Genomic DNA, 6,168 nt, shown 5'->3' with positions numbered 1-6,168 from the left:
AAGAGGCCAAAAGCATTTTTAGAGAGAAGACTATTAAGGGAAAAAAAAAAAAAAAAGCAAAGGAAGCAAGAAAATATGAGAATGGACTATTAAAAAAAATTTTTAAAAAGATCCGAGGATGAAAGAGGAAACATGCCAATACAAAACTTAACTAATGCTAATATCATTTACTTGCAGGAAACTAAAAAACAGCTTTCCTTTACTTCAAAGGCCTCATTTGAAGTGAATAAATGAATCCCAATCCTGTACGTGAGAAAAGCGAGTCAATGAGCCAAGGAATCCGCCCAGCAAGTGGTGCCGGGCACAGACAGGTACCGGCTGCTAAGGTCCCCAGCACAGACATGCCACAGTTTGAGAGCCCACGGACTGAGCCTGGTCCAGAGAAAGAAGGCAGAAGGGTCAAACCGAGGAGAGTGGGCCTGGGGACCAGACAACTCAGTAGCTCTCAAGGCAAGAATCTGAACCTTAAACTGGAGGAAGCCCCTCACCTCCCGAAGTTAACCACATCTGGAGGACTCGCAAAAGAACTGAAGGGAAAAAGAAAAATCTCTCTGAGCTCACTGAGGACTCATTGGAAAGGTCTGGTCCTCAACATGACTTAATTTATTTTAAAGTGAACTTCTGCAATTTCCTCACAGCGATTCACAGGAGTTCCAGAAAGCAGAAAATTGCAGGAAAAAGAAGTCTGCTATCTTATTAAAGATGATAAATCAAAACCAAACCACATTCAGTGCTGTGGATCCGACTCCTAGCGGCCCTTCCTTGGGTTTCCGAGGTCGTATCGCTATGGAAGTAGATTGCTCAACCTTCCTTCCAAGGAGTGGCTGGTGGATTTGAACCATCAGCATTCTGGTTAGCAGTCAAATTCCCATTAAAGATGATAGAGTTGATTAAAGTAGACGTTGTAGCAAGCCAATGATATGACATGTCCCCTCAGATGAGTTCAGAGGAGACACAAAAACATCCAGGTTGGTGTTATTGATTTTTAATTTTCTGTGCAGCAATTACAGCTACTTTAATAGATTCCCAGCATTAATATTACTGACAGTATCAGTACTGAACTTTTCAGAACAAAATACCCTAAATTATAACTATTCAAAAATTAGGTAAGTCTATTAAAAGGGTTTGATTCCTGTGTAGGATAAATATCACCACACTATATAGTAAAATCAAAACTACTGCCATCAAATTTATTCCAACTCAAAGCCACCCTGTGGGACAGAGTAGAACTGCCAAGTCTTCCTTCTGCAGAGCGGCTAGTGGATTTGAACCACCAACCTTCTGGTCAGCAATATGCCACCAGCACTCCCTTTTATCCTTAATGTTGTTGTTGTTGTTCTTGTTGTTGTTGTTGTTGTTATGTGCCCTCGAGTCAGACCTGAGTCATAGTGACCCCTCGTTGGGTTTCTGAGTTAGTATCACTACAAAAGTAGATTGCCCAACCTTCCTTCCGAGGAGTGGCTGGTGGATTTGAACTGCCAGCCTTCTGGTTAGCAGTCAAGTGCCTTAGGCACTACGCTGCCAGAGCTTATCTTTAATATGATCTAAAAATATACACAGAATTTAAAACACGGTTAATTAATGCAGAACTTCCCTCATAGAGCCTAATAATATTCCCCCAGACCCAGAATGTAGAAATTGTGATTTCTTCTCTCATGAGATCAAAGATACCATAAAGGGCTCTGCTTACCCTCCAGCCCATTTAAGCCTCAGATTTCAGAGGTCAGCGTGAGGGTACAATGTAGGGATGACCCTGCCTGTCAAGCCATTGGCCGAGTTTAAAATATAAAACTACCCAATGATTTTGATGGACTGCCTCTTTCCAGTGACATCCGTCACACTTTATTTTTGGTTGGTTTGTGTACCAGAGGCTGTGTTTTTGTGTATTTATACAGCATCTTTCTGTGGAGTATGTGTTCTGGTTCTAAACAATGACAGCCACTTTTTCTTTTCATCTTTCAGATCAGCAAACTGAGAATTAAACTGAAGGGCTAGTATTCCCAAATCCGTTCCAGGTACCCTGGGAAAGAAGGGAACACACTTAGCACATTGCCATCTCCATTGAGTTCTTCTAAAGTTACGTGAAAAATAATACTGAAGTCGAAGGGAGGACTTAGAGTCATTATTTTTGTGCTGAGTATGGAAAAAAAAAGGATAGTTAAAATTCACACATTTCTTTATGTAGAATCATTTTCACATAACCAGGGTTGAGACCCTGATTTTAAAAATGTATCCAGAAAATAAAATGTTATTTATGATAACCTAGGCTGCACACACATGCTGCAGATTTACTTAGGATTTTACTTAAATTGTGTTTCCATAGGAAAAAAAAAATTCATTTTATCCTCATTCTGCATTTTTAGTGACACTCTTGACGACTTCAATCTGATCTGCCCCATCGTTTTTTAGCTTACAAAAGCACTCGAACAAATATTGGTAAGTGGATAAACAATAATGTCTAATGTTTGTATAGCTTGTGTACTACTTTCACGTACACTACTAATCTTACTTGACAAATTATTAATTGTCTCATTGTTCATGGAAAGTTTGACATTTTACAGTTTTTTCCTAGTATCTTTGTTCCTACCATTGGCAATTCCTTGTTCCTGTCTTTTATATCCTTAAAATAGTAAGAAACCAAAATCCTGAAGCTGAATTTTCCCAGGTTGTGAGTATCGTACCTAAATACACTCACAGATGTAACTAACAAACAACTATAGCCGAGGACCAAAATTAACTGAGTGTGAGAAAGGACAGCAGAATAAGTGGCAATTATCCTTCTGGCACCTTTCTACCAAAGAGGCACCAAACCACATAGAATATGTAAGAATGAAATGAGACTGAAGCTGTGACCCCGTTTTCTCCCTAAAATACCCTCATTCTCGGGCAGTCTGACTTCTTAGACTCTTCTCAGGCCAGCACAAAGTGTTGGGTAATCAGTTATAATTTAAATGATTTTAAGTAAGAATGATTGAAAGACGTAAGAACAGAAAGAAAAAGTCCTAAATATCACCTAAACACAAGGAAAGAATGATTGGAAGCCTGAAAATTAACCACTCTAATCTCTCCTAGATATTAGCTTCTGTTCAAAGTTGAGAAATAGTTTTAAATGATCAGGGAGGGACAAACTAGCCATTCAAAATGCACATACAGCAAACGCACATTACCCCCGCATTGAATTCTATATAAAAGGTTTGTATGCTGAGCGTTTTTCAGAAGTGGGCTATATTTACTCTTTAAGAATACTGGCTAATAAAACTGAAATAACCATGCAGCATTAAATACCTAATTTGAACTTTAACTTTCATCTTTAGTTTTATTCAAAATTCCTAACTTGTCTGAACTCTAAAAGAGGACTCAACAGAAGATGACTCCCAGTTGCCTTCACCATTAAAAGTTAATGGAATTTTAGGTAAGGCCCAACTTGCAAAGTCATAGCTTCCCTATAACAAACATATTTCCTCACTAACAACTGGTTGGGACCTATGACAATCTTTCTCACCTTATACACCTAGAGCAGTTTTATTTATTACATATGGATTACATTTTTATAATATTTCTTCTTACACAGGTGTAACTGCATTGGTCAATGAAAGACGGTCACCATAGTGTCTGAATGCCAAATGACATGGACCTCAGAGAAGTTCTCTGTACGTTCCAGCCGGACACTCAGGTGGGTGATGCGTGTATGACACCATTTTATAAATGGAGAAGTTGGGGATCAGAAGTAGCAAAGATTAGCCTAACTAACCTGAAAACACCAGCCTGATTCATAGGGGAAAAGTAAAGACAATCATATCAGCGTTTTGGTTTGTGTAGATAAAGCAACCAGCCACTTGCCTGAATTTTTCATTTTCTATTAAATATAGCATTTTAGGCCAGTAGATCAAACTTCAAACTTAATCACAGACCACAGTAAGAATTATATTCTACATCACAATTAACACACAGGAACATGCATAATTGAAACAAATTTGCACAAAACAAAACTTACTAAATATCATGCATTGTTATTTTCTATTATGTTTCTTTCTGTGGTATTCCTTTATATATTAAAAGGAAAAAAAAAAAAACTATTCTAGACTTAATAAACTGATTTCATGACCCAGTGGGTCATGACAAGCAGTTTGAAAAGTATCCCTTTTCAGCCCTTAAAACTCTGGAAAACTACTTCAGAAAACTAAAGGTTGCTAAGAGTTTATTCAATTGTTTTATGTTCACCTAGAGTATTGAAACAGGAAAACGGGGAGGGAAAAAATATTTTTAAACATCCATCTATTTGAAACAACACTTGAATAGACCCTTCTTCTCTGGGTAAAAAGAAGCAGAATTCAAACAAAAGAGGAAGGATTTTTTGGAAAATAAGCGGCAAAGGGAAAATCATTCTATGACTGAATTTCCACACAGAATGCAATCTGTATGGATTTTCTTTTTAACTTTATTTAAAGTTCCTTGTCATTTTTAAAAATTATTGTTCTGAAAGAATTTGAACATCACTTAATGATAAAAGTTTAAGATGGGGCATATTACAGTGGTATTATTTGCCACTGGGATGATGAGCAAGTTTGAATGAAACGTGGTCCCTTTTTATTTGACCATGCTCACTTTGTAATTATCACCAAGGCAGTAAATAATCCACGAGAAGCAGCCTCATTAGTGCCCATTGAAATTCAGTGCCATTAATTTGCAATAAAAGAACTGAAAATTAAATGGAAAAGAAAATAGTTTCCGGAGTCCACCATAAGGTTATGGATTTCACATCATACCAGTGCCTTGCTTCCCATCAAACGGGTTTAAAACACTGTGTGAATAACACTTAATCGCTGTATTTTGTTCTTCCCTATTGAAAAAATAATAATAATAATAAGTGGGCAGAAGAAATCTTTTTTCTCTTTTGATGTTAACTCTAAATTAATACAAGTGAAATTAACTTGAAATATTTCAACTTTTTCAAGGTGTCTGCATTGTTTGTCTTGTAAGTAATGCTTCAGGTTGGACCTGCTTGGCTATGGGATGCCCTAAGTCCCTTTGAAGGGGCTGGAGGTGTATGTTCAGATTCCCCAAGAGTTCACCCTTCAGTACCCGCTGGGGCCACCCTGCACCTTAGTCCTGTCTCCCCTGCTATAAATATCTCTGGAAATAGAATACTGACCAGAAAATGGTCCAGGGCTTGCAGGGAAGAGAGGCTGGAAGACACAAGAGGCAAGGCCAGACACCAGAGCAGAGCGCACAGTCAGTCCGGAAGCGCCTAACTCAGCACCAGCCACTTGGGAGCCCGCGTCTCCCGAACCCACTCCTGCTGGAAAGCCAAAGCCACAGGCACCTAAGCCTTCCTACAGTCCCAGCCAGGAGAGGAAGGGGAAACTTTCAAAGGGCAAAAAGGATGGAAAGGAAAGAGGGAATGATCTATGCTTAAAAAAATTGAGAACACAGAGCATGCACCAGTGAAATCACGGAAGTGTCCTCAACTGTCCTGGCTGCCATCGCGACTGGCAGTCGCAGCCCTGAGCTGACCTGCATGCCACTCCAGCCTTTTCTGCCTGGTAGGCCAGACGTGGGAGTAAGCGGGCAGGGGTAATTTCAAAGCACTCGTGCTTCGATGTGGCATGGTGTAAACTCACAGGACACCTATAAATTTCCGGCTGTCAGAAGCCACCTGCCAGCAGTCTGCTCCAACACGCACTCAGCCAGGTAACTCAGAACTCAGAACTTGCTGAGGCTCATTCAACGCGGCGCTCGCACTTGGAGCCTGGCAACTGCGCCCGGGCGCTCTCCCACGTGGGATGGGAGGGGGCCCACGGGCACCGCAATCTCTAATAACAACAATCCGGATAATAAAAGCGTGCATAGTTCCAATCCGACATTCGCGATGAGAGGAAAATTTTAAAGAAAATTCCAAAATAATAATCATAGTAATAAATAAATGAAGAGTCTCCGGAGCTCCGCTAACCCCAAACACCTCCGGTCCTAAATACCAAAGCGGGACATGGGCGAGGGACTCAAAGCACCTAGTGTTCCTTGGCCTTGGGGTGTTTCCCCCCACAAATAACTGCTGCTTTGTCCGCTTTTCCAGCCCGGGTTTGGTGAGGAGGCGCGCGGCAGGGGCTGGAGAGCCAGCTTGTGGGGGTGTTTGTCGCTGGAGCTGTGCACCAGGAGAACTTAACTCCG

At 40.4% G+C, this 6,168-nt stretch overlaps 1 protein-coding gene across 1 annotated transcript in view; it reads right to left on the bottom strand.

Moving 5' to 3' along the window:
• The window catches only part of ESR1 (estrogen receptor 1), a 426,028-nt gene that overhangs the window by 419,229 nt on the left and 631 nt on the right, over window positions 1–6,168 (bottom strand). The window lies entirely within an intron of this gene.

The sequence above is a fragment of the Orycteropus afer genome, unplaced genomic scaffold (genome assembly GCF_000298275.1).
Source record: "Orycteropus afer afer isolate SDZICR_OR568_19922 unplaced genomic scaffold, OryAfe1.0 scaffold00101, whole genome shotgun sequence".
Taxonomy (NCBI): Eukaryota; Metazoa; Chordata; class Mammalia; order Tubulidentata; family Orycteropodidae; genus Orycteropus; species Orycteropus afer.
The sequence above is the reverse complement of the archived record's forward strand: the minus strand, read 5'-3'. Positions and strand labels throughout refer to the sequence as shown.